This window comes from Acipenser ruthenus, chromosome 4, assembly GCF_902713425.1.
Source record: "Acipenser ruthenus chromosome 4, fAciRut3.2 maternal haplotype, whole genome shotgun sequence".
Lineage (NCBI taxonomy): Eukaryota > Metazoa > Chordata > Actinopteri > Acipenseriformes > Acipenseridae > Acipenser > Acipenser ruthenus.
The window spans coordinates 73,568,281-73,591,556 of NC_081192.1; the positions used below are offsets into that span (position 1 = coordinate 73,568,281).

At 36.2% G+C, this 23,276-nt stretch overlaps 2 long non-coding RNA genes across 2 annotated transcripts; both read right to left on the reverse strand.

Moving 5' to 3' along the window:
* Nucleotides 1–1,210: 1,210 nt before the first annotated feature.
* Nucleotides 1,211–10,345, reverse strand: LOC131736935 (uncharacterized). The gene is made up of 3 exons (XR_009328525.1): nucleotides 10,240–10,345; nucleotides 8,699–8,785; nucleotides 1,211–2,071 (listed from the first exon to the last, which is right to left on the reverse strand). It is a non-coding gene; the product is annotated as an uncharacterized LOC131736935 (long non-coding RNA).
* Nucleotides 10,346–12,420: 2,075 nt separating this feature from the next.
* On the reverse strand, nucleotides 12,421–22,919 carry LOC131736936 (uncharacterized). The gene is made up of 3 exons (XR_009328526.1): nucleotides 22,728–22,919; nucleotides 15,149–15,253; nucleotides 12,421–12,773 (listed from the first exon to the last, which is right to left on the reverse strand). It is a non-coding gene; the product is annotated as an uncharacterized LOC131736936 (long non-coding RNA).
* Nucleotides 22,920–23,276: the final 357 nt, after the last annotated feature.

Consider the following 23,276-nt stretch of genomic DNA (forward strand, 5'->3'; position numbering starts at 1 on the left):
CCTGTTTATAAACGATTGTGCCGATTTCAAAGTAGCCTATTTTTTATATATTTTTTGGATTTCAAAACTTGAAAGTTGAAAGTAAATGATCACGAAAGTCTTCTGGAATAAACACGAGTCGTGTAATTATATTAAAAATGCATAATGTGTTACATATAACGTTACTGTTTACAGATACCATATTTTTTTATATATTTCTTTTATATACAGTACACACAAGATTGGTACTGCCAGTGAGAAACACAGGGGATACCAAATTAGACAGCTGACAATATCTTAGTCTATGGCTGTATTACTTGGTATCCCCTGTGCATTTCAGGCAGTGGGGCTCCTAGAAATATCAAACTTCCAGTGTCGACCTGTGCCCCATTATCACACGCAAAGGGTTTGATTGATATTGGGTGTATTTATAGTGAGAAACACAGGGGATACCAAATAATATGTGGTCTAAATCTTTTTGTATTTACTAGGTGGCTGTAGGCATGTGAGCCACTTCCTCAAGCTTTGTGTCGTCTGCAAATTTGACAATTTTGCTAATTAACCACTCATGTAGATAAGAAACATCATTGGTTCAAGGTCACCACACAGAGTGCATGCTTCTTCTTTCTGCACTGATTTCTGGTTGTTTTGAACCACTTAATGGCATTTGCTAGAGGTAACGTTGACATTACCTTACAACTTGTTTTTACTATGGTGGGTGTAATACATCAGAGGTAATTTGTGTCAGTCCCACGCAGTCTTCCAATGTTTTGAGGCTGAGAATCCATGTACAATGCAATGCATTATCATTTTAATGTTCAAACTGCAACCAAAAAGCAGTGCAATGCATCAGAGTAACGGAAAACTTGCACGCAATGATAGGACACTTTTTTCTTAAACTTTATGAACCATAAACATTCCCTTTAAATACAGATTTATTTTCTGAATCTTTTTAATATTTTATGACGTTTGCAATCATTCCAAGTTTACGATGTTTGCATTTTTTTTATTTCAATTACTCAGTTACTGTGTTTTATTCACTTTTTGATATAGTCTGTATTTACGTGCTAAAGGACCTGAGTTCAGGAGCAACTCATTCCAGTTGCCAGATTCTCTTATATTGACATAGTAACATTTGCTAAATGTCTGTATAATTATAGATGATGCTGGCTCTTCAAATCAATGTATTTAAGAAATATCATCACAGATTTTATAAATAATATGCGGCAAGTAAGCAGAAATACCATTATTTAATAAAAGTTATACATACATTTGCATACATGTCTTTAGCAATATACAATCATGATTTGCTAAAAGTACAAAAAACAAAACAGAAATAACCATACAACATACAAACATACAATGTTTAAGCTGATGTTGCCCACCAAGTCTACAGTACTGCTATACCCTGGAAGATGTTGCTAACAATTTGTATAAGATTAAATACATTTATCAGTGGAGCCTTCAACTGAGAAGCAAAATCACATTTGAACTAATTATTAGAAAACAGATTTAATACAGTATACGTGGCATTTAACATTAATAAATATAAGTCTTCTGACACCACAACCTTGTGTTCAAAAGACCTTTAATTAAGATCTATGTGCAGCTAAAACATGAACAATGTAAATAGCTGCCATTGAAACTAAAAATTAAAGAAACTCATCTTAAAGAGGGAGAGCAACATGTGAGTAAATATAATGCTGTATTTAAACAATAGCAAAGAAAATGAAGTTATATGATGTCCACAAAAATCACACATCATAAATCTGCACTGTGTCAAGAGACTTTCAGAAGCCTCTGTGCATGGGTATTATTGTATGTTCATCATCACATCATAAGAATATTGAAAGCTGTAAATTATGTTTTTGTGCTACAGCTCCGCTGCACTGTTTTTCCAGCTATTTACAATAGCTGGAAAGAGAATTTTGTCTTGATTGTTGCTTTCTCCACTTGTATGGAACTCCCAGGAAGGCTGAAGTGGAGGAATGTGCAAAGTCATCAAACAGCTCACTTTATAGCATTCAGCGGTGAAATCACGGATCAGACCATAATCCCCCATATGTAGCTGTAATTTAGACTTAAGTATTTTCTGAAAAAAAAAAGTTTATGCAAATTAGGAGGTAAATTAAGAAGTATCTCTCAATCACAATCTTTAGCTTTGTACATTGTTTCTTTAAGAATATGGTCGTCATATCCTCATGTAATAAATCTGGAGTGCATTTCTTCAGATTTCATTTCAAATTGTGACTCTGTGCTACAGTTCCTTCTTACCCGTAAGAATTTACCTTTTGGTATATTTCTTATCAGTGAGCGAGGATGTTGACTTTTTACCAGTAACGAATTCTGATCTGTTGGTTTACTAAATACAGTAGTTTGTAAGGTGCTGTTCTTACCTTTAGATATTTCTAAGTATAAAAAATGTATTCTATCTAGATCAGATTCATATATAAATTTTAAATGACTATTTGCGGAATTAATATAATCCACAAAATTATCAAGTAGAGTCGGTGATCCCAGCCATATTAAGACATCATCAATGTACCTAAGCCATAGAGAGATACATGTTAAAAAGAGGTTATTAGTGTAGATTAATTTCTCCTCCCAAAATCCCATATAATTGGGAGCAAATGCTGCACCCATTGCTGTAACCTTTATCTGGGAAAAATAATGACCTTCAAACACAAAATAATTGGAATTTAAGCACAAATCAAGTAAATCTATAATTAATTGAGAGGGTGGAATAACCTCAGTGGGTCTGGAATTTAAATAGACAGTGACAGCATTTCCCCTGTATGTGGGATGTTGGTGTACAAACTGGTGACATCAAGTGGCACAAGAATATTATCGAGGACCACCCTGATTTCATTAATACGGTTAAGAACATCACATGCCTCAGAAACAAATAAAGAGAGTGTAAGGACAAAGGGTTGTAAATAAAAAAAAAAATATATACATTGACATAGTGGATCAATAACTGAACCTATATCTGTGAGGATTGTTGAATCAACAATAATGTTTAATAAGATTGTTATGTATATGCAATGTGAATTGAATGGATTGACTGCTAGATTACTATTTCTAGTAATCGGATAATGGTGTTAAATGCCAATGAATACCGGGTGCATTTAATAGATCTAATGAGTCCTGCTTTCAATATGCTCTGATGAAAACAACATGTCGAAACGCGTCAGCATACCTGTTCTTACCTTGTTTTAATGAATAAAGTATGATAATTGAGACAATTATCGGTGACAACATCTAAGAAGTTAAAGAAGTATTTAATTCACATATATATATTCATTTTTTCACATGAATAAAATATATTAAAATACATACATTTATAAAATACATTTAATTATTTTTTTTAAGTTTGCAATATAAATCCTGTGTGGGAATCGAACCCAAGCCATGCTTCCAATGCAGCTTGCAGTGCAGACATCCTAGCTTTCACACCACAAAGTTTGTACTTCCATTTCATAACATTTGCAAGTAGTATGGCAGTAAAGTTACCATTGTTAACAAGTAACATAATGATTATGTATTATCCCAATTAAGTTTTCAGCTGATTTTGCAAACGATCATAATAAGCTTGATCTGTTTATTTAGTATATTGTAACATTTCCATGTTTAGGAAGTAGTACTCGGATAGGGTTGCCACCTTTTCCACAGACCTAACCCGAACATATTTCTCGATCAGCCGTGGTCTATCAAAACTGTAGTATACTGTAATACAATTTAACAATTAAGCGGGGTGGTGTTAAACGTTTATATACGAACATAGAAATACTGTATATAATTCATACTAGTACTGTGTTTTGTAACAAACTATTGAAAATGTATTTTTTCTTAATAACATGTACCGGTAAGTATGTTTTCTTAAAAGGACAAAAGAAACTTGGTCAAATCAGGTCAAAGTGTGCTCGCTCACCGATGGTGCACAGTAGAGGTCACAAATTCCAAGTATCTGCACATCATAAATTATATCTTTCTTATTCCTGTGACTGGAGGTAAGAAGTATGCTCTGTGGTTGCAAATACCAACAGTATGTAGCCACGTGACTGCAACCCCTCACATGGATTACATCACGTGGATGTGTTCGTTGTCTTTAGCTTTATTCAAATGCTGGGGACAAAGTAGAATGTACAGATCAGTACTAAACAGTACATTTTTCTAATAAGATAGTGGAAATTGTTTAAGCAACTAATGTATGTTAAAGAAAATATTATAGGAAGGCTGGTGTTTCTTATGTGTCCGGGTTTGTTAATTCCTGCCACCTGGACACAGATGCCAATTCCTGGACTGTCCGGTCAAACCCGGACAGATGGCAACCCTAACTCAGGGAGACAGTGTTGAATTCTCAAATGCTCTGCAACCCCCATAAACAACAACACACATTCTCCCCATTCACTAACGGCGTGACCCGTCCCATTCCCCTTACAATACATGTAACATATATAAAAGACAGACGAGACAAACTGAACAGACAACAAGTCCTGCAACAAAGCAATTGTCCGGGTCGTTAGAATATATTTTTTTAATTTGAAAGTAAAAATATATGAAAGCATGACGACCTTTATGTACAAAAATCTTCACTAATATACAATTGAACAACTATTAAATATTCATACAGAATTAAATGGCAGTGTTTATATGATAGTGAAAAATAAATAAATATCAAGATAAATACATAAATACATAAATGTCTATGTATTCATTTATTTCATTATTTATATTAATGTATTTATTTATGTTTTACTTTTACCAAATATATAGACTATCCTTCAGCATAGCTAATTCTCAGAAATTAAATGTTCCTTCTTGTCCAGTGGGGACCACAAATAGCGTTACTCTCGACCAGTATCGAGAAAGGAAATCGTACTTCCTTGCGCCATTAGGGACCACAATGAGCGTTACACTGACAGGAAACCAAACATTTTCAGAGCTCAAGATCAAATTCTCAGAATGAGGATGATGAAGATAAATGACAGCTCGAAAAATCTCAAAAATATAACAAAGTCCCGAGAATTCTCAGCTGGCTGATTTCATCTGTCAAAATACTGCTTGTCTCAACTAATCGTGTAGCACTATAGTTAACACAACACGCTTGCAAACTGAAGGGTATAATTAGGCTTGCTACTTTTCAATTGTAATCGGTAACGCTTGTTAAACGTCGAATTCCCAAAAAATAGGAGTTCAACTGAAATAAATTGATATAGGATAAACGTCAGTAAAACCCCTCGCTATTTTTTTTTATTTTTTACCAAAAATAATAATTTAAGAAATCACCTTGTCTGTGTAGTTTTTATCCCCGTCTCTGTTCCGCTCTGAATGGCTAGGGGTCTCGTTGGCTGAAGCAGCGCTAGAATGCTTTCATTCGTTTAAATGACTGTCAATCATCAGACCGACTGTGCACTTTCATTTGCCAGCTATAGCTTGTCATTCAAAGCGCCTACTTTGAAATGAGCGGGTTAAGGTGTAAGTAAGCGTTTGCTATTTGCATATATACGGTGACAGTTACTAGTTTGATTTGAAAATGGGGCGCAAGAGGAAAAGACTTAATGAGTATTGTGCACAATACCCTGACCGACGGCAGAAGTCTCCATGGCAGGACGAAGCGGGCCAGTCTGCCTTGCCTCCAGTGAGTTCAGCTGTGCTTAACAGAGGGGCGGAGCTCGGAATAAGTGCAAGTTAGTTCTGTTCAACTATCTAATGTTTTGTTCTGTGCATATTGTTTTTACTTGTAAATGTATGCTATAAAAGTCTGTGTAAAACACTTTATATGCTGCGTTTTCTACGGTCTATTTGAGATATTTTTTTAAAAATGTGTGTAGGATCTATATCTAGGTATAGCTTCGCTGTTATTTCAATTAGAATGTTGGTAACCATGGTTTTGTTGCATGTCGAATATGATAAAGGGGATTCTCTAAATGAGACGTTTCTCAATGGCATAAAAAGTTTTTTTTTTTTTTTTTTTAAGCATAAAGGTCGATTTCACCCATCCTCTGCTTGAATTGAAAAATAAAGAAAAAAAATCCCCCAGTAAATTCTTTCAAAAATAAAAGTTGATATTAATCGTCAATTTGGCATAAAAATAAAAATCGAATAGTAGCAAGCCTAGTTATAGGCTCAAATCCCACATATACCAGACCTTTTTTATTTATATAAAGAAAGATTTTTTTGCAGGCAAACATTCCATTTTAAAACTGAAATCATTTAATATAAATGATACAGACGTCAAAATAAATGCGTTCTCTAGTATATTTCACACAGAAATGCAGCTACTGTGCCATCTCTGAAACATTTTAACGAGTGTGTAAAATACCCTTTCGCACAGCATGAAATTGCGCAATCTATGCCAGTGTAATACCATCATAACCCTTTCACACAGCCAAAGAGATCAAGCGAGTACAACTTTCAAACCTGTCAATCAACAGATTGTTCTCATGGCAACACAGACTATTCTCGTGCAATCTGAAACACTGACAAGACCTAATTTTTAAAGAAAAAGGTGCCAGGGCGCAAGCAATGACAATAATACCGACCCTAAGAAGCGCACATTCAAAATCATAACGTGTTTATTTGAAAGAGTATTGTACGTACTAGTGTTAGATGTTTACAATCACGTATTCTACATCATATACAAAGTAGTAGTGCGTGCAGAGAAATTAATTAAAGGTAACCGCAGGACAAATAATTACAAATTTAAAAAAAAGCCTGTATACATGTTTTGTTATCGTTTTGCATTTAAATGTTTTAAAAAAACAAACAAATTAAAAGGCATTCAGAAGACTCCAGAAGGACGACATTGATTTAAAAAAAAAATACATACCTCAACATGAACACTGGTTTGACCCACAGTTTGCACTATTATCAGCGATCTGTACACAACAGAAGCCGCTGGTAGATTACAAAAATGATTAATTAAACTTAGGCTAGGCAGTTGTTAACTTAGTATGTTTTTATTCTCGATGAATTAAATTATATTCATTGAAAAGGGCAAGAGAACCAGATCGTTATTATTTTTATTGTTTTGGTTTAATATAATATAGCAGGCTAATGTTCCTACTGAAGTAAGCTACAATATATATATATATATATATATATATATATATATATATATATATATATATATATATATATATATGTGTGTGTGTGTGTTTTTCATTAGAAAGTTGCAGTTGTTCTTTGTTGAAATTAATGTTCAGCTTTCATATTTTGTTGTGTACTACTCATTTAATCAAACCAAGTAGTGTAAGAAGTTGCTTGTACCGTGCTGACATTTTTCAAATCAAGTAAGCTTATTTGTGTATAAAAAACGACAATAGAGTTGCAGCCAGTGTCATCTTACTTAAAGGCACTCAAGCTGAAATCGTACAATAATTTAAAGGCTACAAACGTGGCAGCGGACTGTCTCTCTTTAGCGCGAACACAAGAACTTGCAGACTTTTAAACAGCTGTGTTGAGAATTTTTAAAAGAAAGCATTTTATGAGATTTTTAACTAGAGGTTCCGGGGCTGCATGCACGCCCCTTACCTACCTACGCTATAGTGGCGTGGCATGTTGACTTTGAAGCCACACCCACTATAGCGCTTCAGTGGCGGTATCGCCTTTCACACAGGCAGTTATGACGGTTCAGTGCCGTCTCTGAACTACCTCGCAAGGCATATAAAATATGATGGTTCTGTGGCGGTATAGGCAATTCACACAGACCTATAAGCCGCTTCAGTGGCGGTTCTGAACCGTCATAACTCCTCTGTGTGAAAGCACCTTATGTTGACAAAATAAGTTAATTGTCATTAAACTCAGATATCCTGTAATATACATATGCATGGATAAAAGTGCCTGGGGTCTACATAAAAAGAAGATGGACATTTTTACATTACTTTGGCGACCTATTTCTCTTACTGTATGACAGGTTGTGATGGGGTGCCAGCTCGCTCCTATAATTTGTGTTTATTATTGTTATTTTTACTGTTGTTTTTCTTAGAATTCTTGTTTGTTTTGGATTGGCAGGGAGGGGGTTAAATTCCTCCTTGTAAAATACATGTGAGAATGTGGCTGGAGCCTTAAGTGTTTAATTGTTAATTATTAGTTAATTGGGCTCCAGCCACAGACTATAAAAGGCAGGTGAAACCCTTTGTGTGAGGGGTTTTTGGGTGAGTTTGTTTGTTGGTGTGCTGTGCTGTTTAGTTTTTTTGAGAAAGAAACTGTAGTGAAGGCTAATGCCCAGCCTACATTTCTGTATTTTGTTTAGACCTTTTGTTTGGGCCATTGTGCCTATTTATTTGATTATTTTTGTTTAATAAAGATCATTATTTTGCCCCTTCCACTGTCTCTGAGCCTCCAACCTCTGTCATCCTGCCACACAGGTATTTCCTTATTTTTCTACATTTCACCTAAGACTGTTGGGAACTACAAATTAAATGAGGAATGGTGCTTTTGGCTGATTTAGTTTTGCTGCGCCAATACCCTGAAAACACGTAAACTATCCTTGTGTATAGACAGTCACTGGCAGTTCTCGAGCTTCGCTGATAACTTGGTGCGAGGAACTACCGTTCCTCTCGATATGTTATATTGGAATGAGATACCAGCTTTTCACTTTCTGCAGATGGTACTTCACATAAACTCATTTCTGCTTTTATTCTAGATTAAAAGGAATCAAATATGGAACAGAAGTGTGTGTATATTTTATTCCTGATGCAAGTTATCATCTTACCATTGCCAGCTCCCTGTAGAGATCCATGCTGCAGCTTGAAAATCTTTTTTGGAGATTTTTAATAGCTGTTTCCATGTCATCTGAAAGCTAAAAAACAATTTGTTTAGAAAAATCCTAACATATTCTCCCTTTACAATAATTCATTTATATGAAGGTATTTTTTTCTGATGTATAGAGAGGGTGGGATACACTGAGATATTGGGGCAGCTACAGTTAAAAAACAGACAACAAAAAGTTTTTTTAGAAACTAATTAGGAAGAGCAAATGAATTAATATTCAGTACAGTAGCAGCTAGGTAAATAACCTGAGATGCCATGAATGTTTTTTTTTTTCCCTTACGCAGTCACAGTTTAGATTAGGGGTTTTAATCTTGACATTTTCTATTGATTGATTAATCATCCGATGTATTATCCAATTAATCGATTATTCACACCTGTTTGCTAGTGATATGAAATAATATTGAAATTACAAGAAATACAAAGTATTAACATAAAGCTATTGTAGCCGGCCGATCTGTGAAAGAAAACCCCTTCCAGACAGATGTTTGTGAAACCAATCCAGGTAACATTAATTATTGTGTCTCCAGGATACACAGTAACTTGATTATGCTTTTTCCAGTTATGCATACAGGAATGTGAACTGATATTCTTGCAAGTTTGAAGAGGCCAAAGTAAGACACTGACTGCATGTTTGTATGACAACCCAGGATTTCCTAATAACTCCTCCGCCACCCTGCAAGCACGGCAGCACATAACATTATAAATCAGTAAACTATAACACAAACTGATTACATTTTTAATTTAGCTTTTAGATTATATGTAACATAAAAAAAAAAAAAAAAACTTCTCCAGCATTGGACATTTCTTTAGCTTTCTTCAGCTTACGTTTTAACACTCCTAACAGCAAACACTAACTATATACACTGTCATTTAAATCACTAAGCCAGCCATTTTGTCAAACAAACAAGTTTTTCTATATTCATTTTCTGACAATAAATTGAATAAAAAGAAAAATCAGCATACTTGTGACTAAGATGATAGAATAAACTTGTAGTACTGCCGTGAAAGGAAAGCACTGAAAGTTGAAAGTTGCAGTCTTTTTTTCTTCATTCTGAGATATTGTGAAATATCGGGTATACCTTCCAGTAAGTACCCTTAATTTTTTTAATTGATCAAAGCCCGCAGGTGTGATTAATCATTAATCAATTAAAACCCCTAGTTTAAATATCTGCATATATTGAGAGAATGGCTTTCCATATTGTCTCATAGGCTGTCTCTCGCTCTCTGTCCATGTCTGCCTGTTAAACTTACAGTTTTGCATATAACTAGTGGACGGCTTGCTTCTTTAGCAAAAGTTATGAACAATCTGGGGTACAGGATATGGAAGCACCCTGTATGTTTGTCTGTCTGGTCATCCGTGTGTCACACAAGTTCTTACATATATCCAGAGAAGCTGGATTCTGTGTTATGGGGTAGTGAACCAATGAGTACCATCCATATATTATGTAGGAACACAATTACAACAACAGTATTCTAATATACCTTTTGGCTGACCAATTTATTTTCTTTGGATTCTTCACTTGTAGGTAAGATCATGATTGCTTCCTTTATTTTCATTATCCTAGCAAGCATGTCCTCTTCGGAGGTATTAAACGTTTCCTATAACACAAAAATAATGTATTTGTAAATCAATTATTACATGTGTTTATGATATTGTATTATATTTAAAAGTAAAGTAATTGTAGCTATCTAAATCCGGTATGCACATCCATTCATTATACGGTCTCAAATGTGCAGTTTTGAAGATTGATTCTGTGACTTTACTGCATGGCCACTTGACAAAGTATGTACTGTAGAAAGAAAAAAACATTGCTTAACCCAGTGTGACTGTGGTGCAGTGATAACTGTGCAGACCACAGAACCTGGGGACCTGCCGGTGTTCTGTAACACAAACTTTAATGCAGATCTGTCATTGCAAGTCATGCACGAAAAGGCATTAAGCTGGAATTATATAATGCAATTTATGGCGCATCCAGTAAAGGAGCTCCGCGTGGAGTGCAGGATGCGCCCTATAGCCTGGAGATCGCAGGTTCAAATCCAGGCTATGGCACTGCTGACCATGATCGGGGTTCTGAGCGAGTAGGGAGGGCTTAAGTTGGCACAGCAATCCACGGTTCACCGCACACCAGCAATCCCTGTGGCTATAGGGCGCCTGCTGGTCTGCAGTGGAACCATTCAGTTCTGTGTTGTCCTCTGGCACTATAGGTCTGGTAGCTTCGCTGTGGATCCGCAGTGCGAAAAATGACGGCTTGGCAGGAACACGTTTCCGAGGAGGACGCGTGTTTCAGCCTCCTTTTCCCGAGTCGCTGGGGGGGGTGCAACGGTGAACCGGGATTAATAACACAATTGGCGATTCCAAATTGGGGCGAAAACTGGGGTAAAAATCACCGGGAATGACTAAATTTATAAAAAAAATAATGCAATTTATAAACAAAGGCCAGCAGTACTATATTAAAAGACTAATACTTTTAAAAAGATGAACAATTCTTACAGCCTGATTCCATTGTCGGATCTGAGGTAAGTTATCTATCCACTGCACTTCTGACATTGGTTAGGAATCAGAACATTGTATTATTGTACAGCACATCAGCACAGTGCACTTACGGAGGCAGGTGTGCATATTGTGTGGCTAGCCATGGTTCAGAATTCTTCCCGTCCATATTTCGCTGTGCTGTTTTTTTTTCTTGTTTGTTTGTTTATTTGTATATCTAGATTAATATGAATAAATGTATTATTTATTTGCAACAGGGATCAATTGGACGATGTTTCAATGATAAATCCTATGGATAAGTGCAGAATGAAACGGGAAACAAAACAAACTACAGCAATGTTAAATAAGGAAATTGAACTGGTTATGAATGGTAAAATGTACAGCACTCTATTTTTACTATTGCAAATTGAATGCACAGCACTCTCATTTTATCAAATAGGTATGGGGGAATTGGTTTAGAGAAAAAACTTGCAGAACAATTGGCCATGGGATCATTATATAGAAAACAGATGAAAAAAAAATACAAATTAAGAGGGTATAAATAGGGCTTCTGAGTTTCGGTTTTAACCGAGAAAAAATGATAAAACACCCCCAATACAATGAAATCAACTATACAATCAAAAAAACTACTGATTGGCAGCACATTCATACATTTCTATTGGAGGATTTTAACACGCGTGCAGGATTTAAAACGAGGTGACAATTACTAGAAGCGAAGGATTGTTCTTGCTCGTGAGATTTAAAGCTATGTTACAGTTCCATCATAGGGAGTATTTACACGCTCGTGGAATTGAAAACTGAATTAAAAATGGTGTTGAAATGTAAAAAAATGCCTAAACACACAGAAACCCCAGAAGAATATGTCTGTGACCATAAGGATTTCGTTGTGGAAGACAGCAAAGGAAAGAAGGTACAACTGAAGTGTGCAAGTACTGTTGAGTTCATACATATTGTGACAGAAAAAAATCCAAGAATTTTGTAAAGTAACTGAAAACAGTAATTTCATACAGTATATAAAAAGCGAAAGCCCTGAAAAAAAACAATTTACATAAAACTCAAAAATAGCTAAAATAAGCACTGAAAAATGTAATGAATAAAAACCGAAAACCAGAAGCCCTAAGTATAAAGTATACATTGACAAACAGCATTAAACTGTTACATTTTGGATCGCAATGGATGCGCAATCAGAATTGACAGAAACTTTTTGGATGTTGCGTTGAAAACAGTGAGGCACAGACACTCAACAAGGTAATAGAAACAGAAGGGCACACTGATATACCCAATTGTAATGCATTTGCAAAAAATTAGGAAACAACAACTAACCTTTATGATCTGAGCTCCAAGTTTAAAAATATGTTTAGGGGCTATATGTTTTCCATTCAATATCCATTCTTTTGTTTGTTCCCAGGTTTGGTTCTTCAGAATCTCATACATTTTCAGAAGCTCTGTCTCTCTGCAGGGGTCATTGATGTTTTCTGACAAATCTCCCCTGACACCAATCTCCTTGGAAATCTTGACTTTCATCCTTAAAAAACAATGAAATAATCATGCCAGTATAAACAATACAGACTGTATTATTAACCCCAGGATTAAATGTTTTGGTTTCAGCGAGCTGAGTGTGATATACATACGATGTGATATAAGCACAGTGTGATATACATGCAATGTGATATAAGTTATCAGTTTCTATGCCTTACTCTCATGTTATCTATTTGCACTTACTCTTAGTGGGTCATTTCACCTCAGCAGTGTCTTCTGGGTCAAAACATGTTTCTGGCTGAAGGCATGTCAGTTACAGGGGCAACAACTGGTTCATTTATGACAAAAAAGAAGCCAATGAAGTGACCAAGTGAAATGACCACCAGGTGAAATGACCAAGAAAGTGCAACACTAACTGAAAGCTGGGCTTGCAAACAGATTTCTTAAACCAAGTGTAGAACCAATAAAAAGACAAGTTTACTAAAACATGTGTTTCTTTCAACACTGGACATTTGAGACTTATATAAGGAATGTTGTGTACCAAATGAACTGAGAGTTCTGACAAGTTTGAGAGCTCTAATGTGGCCACATTGTGGTTTTAAACACCTTTGTTTTAAAAGTCATCAGGATACGATTGCTTTTTAATGTGTTTGGGGGGGGGGGGTGAAATGTTACAGTGAAATGTTACTCTTGATCAACACTTACAGCTGGTTTCACAGATCCTGATTAGCACTAATCTCAATACTATCTTACATTAAAGAGTAAGTAGCGGGGTTTGGAAAAATGTAGCGTTACACGTCCCCATGTGTTGCTAGAACTGTTTAAATAACACCTGTAATTTTTCTTTTCATTGTTAATATCCTGACAACTTTGTACACTTATACATTTAAAGTCTGTTTCAAAGTTCTTTTCAAAATGTCTGCTCTAGTGCACTGGGGATTGTGAGCTATCCTCTAAATCACTGCAGGAAGAACAATTAAAAAAAAAACATAACAACAAGTGCTCTGGCTTTTCTGTTCCGCACATCATGGATTGCTATTGCCGTATTACCTGCAATCATCCTTATGCTATCAGTGCACTACAGCGGACATTTTGAAACAAGCTTTGAAACAGTCTTTAAAGGTATAAGTGTAAAAAGTTGTCAGGATGTTAACAATAAAAATAAAAATTACAGGTACTGTAACAGTATGGCAGGGTGGAAGCTCTGCCAGTGTGTGTTTGTGTGGGGAATATTGGGTTGGCAGGGAGGGGGTTAAATTGCTCCCCGTTAAAACACGTGGGAATGTGTCTGGAGCCGACAGCCACATGTGTATAAAATAGGTGTTCATGGGTGTTAGTTAGAATTAATGTTGGTGATAGAGGTGGAGGTGGTTGTTTCTGTTCCATGTTGTGCTGTCCCGTCTTGTTTACATTTGTGAGTTTTTGTAAATCCTTTTGTTTTGGCCCTTGTGCCGTTTATTTTGTTAAGTGTGTTTTGTCAAGTGTTTTGTCTGTTTTATTTTGTTAAATAAACTGCGCAGTAGCGCATTAAACCTGCAGATTTTTGTGTCTGTCTCTCTCCCTGCAAATAACACCTGGGCTTATTTAAACAGTTGTAGCAACAAGTGGGGACGTGTAACGCTATATTTTTCGGAACCCAGCTACATACTCTTTCACAAACAGTCCAAGATTAGTGCTAATCACCGTCTGTGAAACCAGCTGTAAGTGGCTTGAAAGTTTGTAATGTCTTATAAAGTTTTACTATTTGTAATAAATTATCCATTTGAAGTCTGTGTAGTGTCATTACAAACTACTTAAATCACTGTTTGAATCCATAACTATCATTACTGTAATGTGTTATTACTGTAACTTTAATGTAATTACCATAACAAGTATTGATTTTATAAATAAAACTCCATTAGTATTAACAGGAGTAAGTTTTATGTTAATAAAGGTCTGAGGAGTTCTTATTCAACAAATGTAAATGGTTGGAAAAAACATTTTTTTGGATAAAAAAAAAAAACATGCAAGGTCAAAATTAGGTATTTTACAAATCTAAATTTAACTTTAATTTTATTGGTCAAGAAATATGGCTTATAATATTTTTTTCTTATTTTTTTCTAATTCTTTTTTGTTATTAATAATGTATATAATAATATACAAGCCTTTATTTGTATTTTTTATTATACAGCAATTTTTAACTGTGTTATGGTAATGACGGAAGTAGATGAGAAACATTTTTTGATATATAAAAAAAAAACCATAAAAATGTTACCTCTGCTGAGTTATGTTATGTGTAATTAAGGTGTTTCCTTACTTCATTCTAGTCATCACACCTAAATAACATCACATCAAATTCAACAGGGATTTAGCTAAATAAAATAAAACAAAAAAAAAACTCAAGTGTCACTGACAATAATCTTCATTACAATTAATCAGTACCTTTGCTTGAAATCTTCTAGATCTTTCTTGGATTGGTCTGCCATCCGAATTGCATCTTCAAGCTTCTTTTTGTTCATCTTGCAGTCTTGGCATCCATGGCCTCGTCTTTGTAATCAATATCAGAATAAAACAAAATAACAATAAATGATACTGGAAGGCAATATAAAAAAACGTTTAGGTGTTTTTATTAACATTGAAATACTCAACAAAACTTATAAAATGTGGAGAAATATATTTGTACAACAATTTTGCTTTTTTATTAAATAAAATACATTGGTGATATTACAATGATATCTATACATTTACTCAATCATTTAACCTATTGAGGGGCTACCATGAAATGGGTTTTACAGCAAACATTAAGGATAAAGGATTGCATTAATTTCCAAAGGTAAAGTCAAATTAAACTGTTAATTAATAGCAGACTTGTAGGACTCGAGTCCGGGACTCAGACTCGAGTCACGGCCGCAAAAGACTCATGATTGGCTGCACAGACAACACGGCTAACCAGTGATTGGATAATGTTGTGTTAGGTGGGTTTCTATTGTGCACAATTTCCTAGTAACTGTAATATTACAAGGAATAAATAATGTCATGGTAAACAAGTAAGTAATTATTTGGCTTTTAACGAGCCTTTCTCTTTAGTATTTTAAACCGGATTCTAAGTTTTTTAAGCACAGTAAAAGGGTTGTCAAAAGTAAGCCGGCGACCGGCGCAATCCACCGCCGGCTGCTTTTATTTAAAAATAATATTTTCGGGTATTATCATTTAGTACATTTGTTGTCCTATTATCGCACTGTTAGATACAATACATAATAGCTAGACACATGCAACAAAGAAGCGTATTCCTTTTATCATATCGTAAACTATGTACCCATAGGTGCTTGTCATTTTGGGAGTTCATGTATAGTTTCTTAGAAGTTGTGATGGTGACCAAACGTGTGTGAGTAGTATTGTTGTGTAAAAATGTAGCTTAAAATGTACAGTTGCATTCAAGAAATTTAGAAAAAGAACACGTTACTATCATGAAAAACAGTGATGTAGCTGATGGACTAAAGCAGGTTCAGCTGCTGCAGGGAAAACTTAAGTTTATTTCTCAAACTGACCATTTTAAGGTGAAAGCAGAACACATAGAAATAATTGGGACTGTATTTTGGAAGTCTACTGCTTCGAAAAAATAAAAACATTAAGGGAATTAAAAAATGAAATGCACTGCAGCTTACTTAATTGCAGTAAAAAAACCACATTCATTAAATTTAGCTCTCAGATTGTGTTAATGAAAATATCAAAAATGTATTGAAATGTGCTTGCTGTGGTGTATTTTGCATAAATAGAAGAATGAACTCGATGCAATTGAAACTTTTTTCCTGAAAAATAAACAGTAACATGTAATAAGAGCTGTCTGTGTTACATGGTCTCAGATCAGGACTTTACTAACACTGAGCATGGGAGCTGCAGCATGCTGCTTCCCATATTACAAGTGGGCACAATCAATGGTGTGGTCACCAATTCCACCACATTTTCAGCCAGTGTTGCAGGGGCTTTGATGCTCAAAGTCCATTTATCATCTTGTTGATCTTGCCTTGCTGTTAGCAGTGCTGAAATAAAGCTCCTTCATTGCACTAATGGGAGTACTTTGTCAGACACTACAAGCAGACCACTGCTTAAGCCATGCACAAATGTGCCACAATGCACCGTTTTAATCCCTTTTTTCAAAAACTTCCACTGGGAAACCCCCCTCCCGCACACTCCCCCCTCGCCACTACTACCACTAGTTTAATGAAAAAAACACTCTTTTAACATTGCTGAACTCAGAGTACATATGTTCCAACTCCAGTACCGGGCATCACGGGCAACCCTTTTTAGCTTACAGGGAGATCAAAGAATTAATAGATGGAAAATAAATTCTAGCTGAGGAAACAGGTGACATCACAAAGGACTTTGGCCTTCTTTTAGCTGTGTATTTTATTTTCAATGTAGAATATGCACATGGTGCAAAAACACTTTGTTATTTATACAGAGGTTCATTGTGGGTATAGGGAAAGATAGTAAGATTGCATCCACAGTTTTTAAAATGATCAGCTTTCGTTCGGCATTAAACATTAAAAAAAAACATAAAGATAATTTATGTAGTTAATTTTAGGGTGAGGGAGAATGAGCAAGTTTATGTATACGGTTTTGTTTAAAAAACATACTCAAATGATTTTCATTAAATGCTTTTAAATGCTTAATTTGTATTTTCTCAACTATGAAATATGAATTTAAATAATCCTAATTAATTTACTTTAAATCCAATTTACCATTTTCTTTCTGTTTATAGTTTGTTGTTTGTATAGTTTTACTGTTTGTCACTTAAATGTAATGTACTTATTTATGTGTGAATTAATTTATATAAAATGTACATGTATATTGATCTTAACCTTTAATTAACCTAACCTTTAGTTCTTAAAATAGTTATGTCATTTTTTTATTCATGGGTTTACATATACATTTTTTACTGTAAGCATTTGAACATTTAACGTTATTGCTGTCATACCAAACTGTGTTTATAATCCATTACATTATAAGCAAGGGCTTTATGGTAAACATTATCATAGTTTTAGATTATATGTTTAGCTTTATACACTTAATTGTAGTGCTGGGACAAATATCCGAACATTCGAACGAATATTTTTTGACTTATTCAGATACAAAAATAAAAAAAAATGTTCGTATTGAACGAAGAAATCTCGTCTTGGATATTGTTTGTACACTTTGTGAACCCGGCTAAACTTTACTGGCTTACACTGTTATGCTGTCTGCTTTTACACATGCATTTGCCTTTTATTCTTGGGAGCGTAAGGGACCAGAGTTCGGGTAATTGAATACACAAAAATGTTGCACCCTGTGTATTCAAATAGGAAACTATTCAAAATTCCCATCCATATAAACACTATTAAAACAATATTCATAATACAAAATAATAACAATCCTTCTCAGAGCGTTGTCTCTTGTGTAGCCTCTCTCAAGTCAGCGCCAATCGTGCATGGAAGAGGGGGTCTTGGTTTCAGTTCAACTCCTCCTACATGGCACAAGGCGGCCCCAGCTCAAAGAAGGAAGCTGGTAGTCAACGAGGTGCAAAAGCAGGAGGAGAGGATGAGGTGTATAAAGGCCATTTCCCAGGCCAAACAGGGAGAATGGATGAGATGGGAGAGTGTGGAACAACGCAAGATTGGCTGGCAAGACCTATGGTCAATGGAACAGAGCAGGATCAGTTTCCTCATCAGGTCAACATATGATGTTCTCCCATCACCACAGAACCTAAACCTCTGGGTAGGAGAGGATCCCTCATGTCCTTTGTGTTCATCACCTGCAACATTAAGGCACATTTTGACAGGATGTAAGGTGGCTCTTAGCCAAGGACGGTTTACTTGGCGCCATGACCAGGTGCTGCGATGTTTGGCCTTAGCATTGGAAGACAAGCGTAACATGACCAATAAGTTGCCACCTGTTCCATCAAAACATTACACACAAAAGACAACATTCCTCCGCCCAGGAGAGCAACCACCAAGAAAAGGTGTTAAAACCAATCCTCGCCCAGGACAACTGGAAGCTGCTAGAGACTGGAATATGCTGGCAGATGTTGGTCAACGGCTTATTTTTCCACCTGAGATTGCCACCACTAACCTTCGACCAGATATTGTCTTGTGGTCTGGATCAGCACGCCTTGTTCACCTGGTAGAGTTAACAGTGCCATGGGAGGACGCTGTAGATGAGGCGTATGAGAGGAAGAAACTGCGGTATGCTCAACTAGCCACTGAAGCGGAACAGCGAGGATGGAGAGTTCGGGTTTACCCAGTGGAAGTGGGTTGTCGAGGATTTGTGGCACACTCTACAACCCGGTTTCTCAGAGACGTCGGATTCAGTGGCCAAGAGTTGCGTCGCACAGTGAAGAACTTATCTGAAGCAGCAGAGAGGAGCAGCAACTGGCTGTGGTTGAGACGGAAAGATTCTGGCTGGGGACAGGTAAGTAAGCTGGGCTGAGTTGAGTGGGGGACGGAGGGGGGTGATGCTGGGACGCCAGAATCACCGTCGAGCCCTCTTGAGGTGTCGTGGGCTAGTCGACGAAACACTGAGGATGGAAGGTGCCCACTTGAAAACCCCAGAGATGTACCCTACTTAGCTCAATCCAGACGGTTGTCATGCTGATGCGCTGGGGAGGCCGCACTTTGGTTGATCCCCGGAGCCAGCATCGCAGCCGTTGTGTGTGCTGATGCGCCAGGGAGGCAAAATAAGCTGATCCCTGGAGCCAGCATTACACTTCAGCCATTAACACCAGACAGAAGGATATCTACATCATCATATGGAAGGAAACGTAAATGGATGGAGACGCATATGGATCACATTAGTTTACTGTAAAGCTACGTCTTAGTTGGTGCTTATCTTGGCGAGAGCCGAGTTCAAATCAGCATGAAGTTTTAACATCTACTCTCGTGTAATGGAAATCTTGCTGAGAGAATTTTTGATCTGAATACATCGGATCCCAAATCAAAAAGTTAGACCATTCGATTACGTATCTAGGTATCCATCGGGACATCTTACTGTGAGACTGGATAGGATGTAAACGAAATGTTGAATTCGCAACAAATAAAGCTGGGAAAGTCTGGGAAACTGACGCTAAACAAGGTAGAACGTTGCTTTTTCATAATGAAGCCAGATGAAGCCTCCACTTTAAATGTTCGTCTTCATTTTTTTTTTTTTTCCATAATTACTTTCTTTATGATTTATAGATTTCAACGTTTTCCTTTTGGCTTATTGGTTGCTTAGTTGTAGAAAACCCGATTTGTAAAAGATTTGCCATGTCACGGGAACGAGTACCAACACAGCACTTCGGTACGCAGTCTCAGGTTCTGACTGTACAACAAATGTGACGTGCTGCGTGAAAGTTAGGATTAGTTCGTAGTTATGTTTTAAAAAAATAGTTTGTAAATTAATTTTCAGCTTTTTGGCACACTGGCCCATTTTCCTGGATTCATGAAACAGAAGCCATGTGCACCAAAAATACTACACTAGTTAAATGTAACCGGCCCTGAATGCGAAGGGTATGAAAGCAAAACGAGCATGAATTACTTTCAGACCGTCTGGCCTAATTCCGATTAAATATCAGTATGTAATAATTTCGATAAAACGGAATCATTTATCTCAGTGTATGTGATGTAGCTTCAACATTTCCCAAATATTAGTAACTTAGCTAGCTAGCTACCTATTGGTGATGATAGTAATAACATGATCCAACCAACATTTGCAAGTTTTTTTTCAGGTTTTCAGTTCGTTTAACACTAGAAAAATTAAAGTGAATTTGAGTTTCGTTTAAAGTGAATTCAGATGTGTTTGTTTGGTTCACTTGCAGCTTCACCCAGACTAGAGTTCTATTGGTTTCACATTGCACTTTTCCAAATGCACTCGTCTCTCTTAGTACATAGGCCGCATTGACTATATGTTGTTTGAAAGCTACAAATGTGAAACTTCCTGTAGATAATCTTTTCAATAAATAATAAAAGAAAAGAAGGGAAGATGCAATAAATGAGATTGCAAAGGCACTCCAAAAATTAGTAATCCCAGCGGAATAATCCAAATTATAAATATTGTGAGGAAAGATGTAGTCCAGGGGTTTATGGACTACATCCCCCAGAATGCCATAGGGTTGGACTAGAGCCAGAAGTGGAATCACCTGACTGATTTAATGAGGGTCTGGGATTAGGCAGGCAGGTATAAATAAGAAGGTCAAACTGTGTTTGAGAGATCTGTGGTAAGGCTTTTAATATTTATATTTCAATAAAGTGCTGGTTTTGGTTTCCGGAAACGGCATAGCTGTCCGGTTCTAGTTTAGATAAAGTTGAGTTAAAGGTTCCAAAGTGGAACTAGATTTTGTTATATTTACTTTGTTGTTGTGTATTGAGAATAAATATACAGGCGCCACCCTGTTTACATGCTATCTGCTGTTTGTAAGACACAAGACAGTGTTAAAGGTACTGAAACGTGGCAAAGCAAACACTTTGCCACATTTGGGATGTCATCTGAAAAAACCAAAGCGACCCAGAATTTGGGACGTTATCTGAAAATCAAAGCGATCTTGGGACATTATCTGAAAAGTAAAGTGGCCCCGAATTTAGTACGTAGCCTGACAACAGGGCAGTCTATATGTAAAACTGTGATTCAATTACATTAGAGATAAACTAAAGTATCCTGTAACAAAACTGTAATAGTGGTCAGGACATATAATTGCAATTAAAATAAATCACGCAAACGATTATAGAAATACAGAAAAAAGTACATCACCACAGAAAGCCAATTCTTACATTCGTGCATAACATGATAATTTATATCATGTAATAGTGACCCATAGTTTGCTATATTAGTACAGCAAAATTCCACATTATATTTTAATTGAAAGGTTCTGGAAAACAGGTTTATCTCTCGCTCACCGATCACAAAGTTAAAATGCCTCCAAACGTTCCCACTCGTGAATCATATTCCTCAACAGACAAGGATAAATCAAAACACTCGACTGCCATGGGGTTCCACCCCAAAAACCGTGCTTGTGCCATACCTCGAGGCAAATTTCCCATGACAACAGCTTAATAATATATTAACATAGATACAAGTTGACATGGGGCCTCTGTCTTTTATTCCCTTTATTTTATTTGGTGTTCGGTTTAGAACGTAGTTTTTAATTCTCTCTATAAGCAAGAAACCTTATATAGCTTTCTCTGATTACTTCATGTAACTAACCCCGTTTCACTGATGTTCGGGCGGCGATTCTTCAAGAGAGAAAGAAAAGAAGAAAGATGATGGCTATTCTCAGCACGATGGTGGCGACAAGAAATTTCTTCATGAAATGCTTAATTTCAAGTGTGAGAACTAGTTGCTCCTCTGTGGGCGCTACCATGATTGATTCTGGTCGTAACAACTGATCAGTGTAGCTAGCATTGTGGGACACACGATACTCTTTAGCATATCATTTGCATTAAGTACAGTGAAGTACAGTTCGGGAGGGAAACCAAGCAGCAGAGACGCTCGGAGCGGCAGAGGAAGGCGCGCTAATGTCGAAAAAGCATCAAGGCACATTTAATTGTTTCAGCCGCCGCTCTACTCATAATGTGTACATAGTAAATACTTTGTGTTTGAATTCAGTTCGGCACGCCTCTGGAGTATCAGTTTGATGCAGTCTCTGATCCCCAGTAAAGTTACCATTTCCCCAAGATTCAAAATTGCTATTTCGAGTTTTTTTTAAAAAAAATCTCTTATCCCCCGAGTTTCAGAAAATGTATGGGGATAGGCTTGTTTACATAATCTGTCAATATAGAAACAAAAATATGTTTGAACATAACCATAACAAAACCGTCGGCAATTTAACCATCCTCGCAGAATACTGTCCACTATCAATTTTCTTTTATTATTATTTTTTTAAGGATTATATTCTCTTTTTTTGCAAAAAGTGTTATTAAGTTCAAATCCAACAATACATGTATACATGTATACTGTAGGCTAGGAAACAAATCATGATTCCTAAATGTGTATTTGTCCGTTTACAACTTACCCCAGGATTTCCTTAAGTTGAGTCACTTGTTGAAATAAATATTCTATATTAGTGTCAGTTCTTTTTTGAAACTCACTACAGTTGCAAAAACAAGACATTTCTATAATAAACCTGGATCAGTTGCTAACCCCCTTCGCTAACTTCCAAGTCGGAGAGCTGTGTGACTTGATAGATACTGTATCTCTGTCGTTTCGAGTCATTGCCCAGCTCCACCCATTCAGCTAGCCAGTGATGCTGTATCCAAGCGCAGCATGTTGCACTAAAGTATAAGCGGCATTTTGATTACTTGAATGTAATCACTAGATAAACCAATACGTTGTTTTATTTTCATAGAAGGATACAGTTATATTTTTGTAAAGTATTTCTATCGTAAAATGTTTTTCAGTCACTTTCAATAGTAACCACACTTTTCCCAGCAAAGCGTCTATAGCCTGTTAATTACAACTTGTGTAAGTGACTTGTGGGTTTCATTTTCAAATAATTGTGTTAAGTTTCGTTTCATGGTAAGACGGTCGGTAAAACTAAACCGAATGTAGAATTTCAATAAAT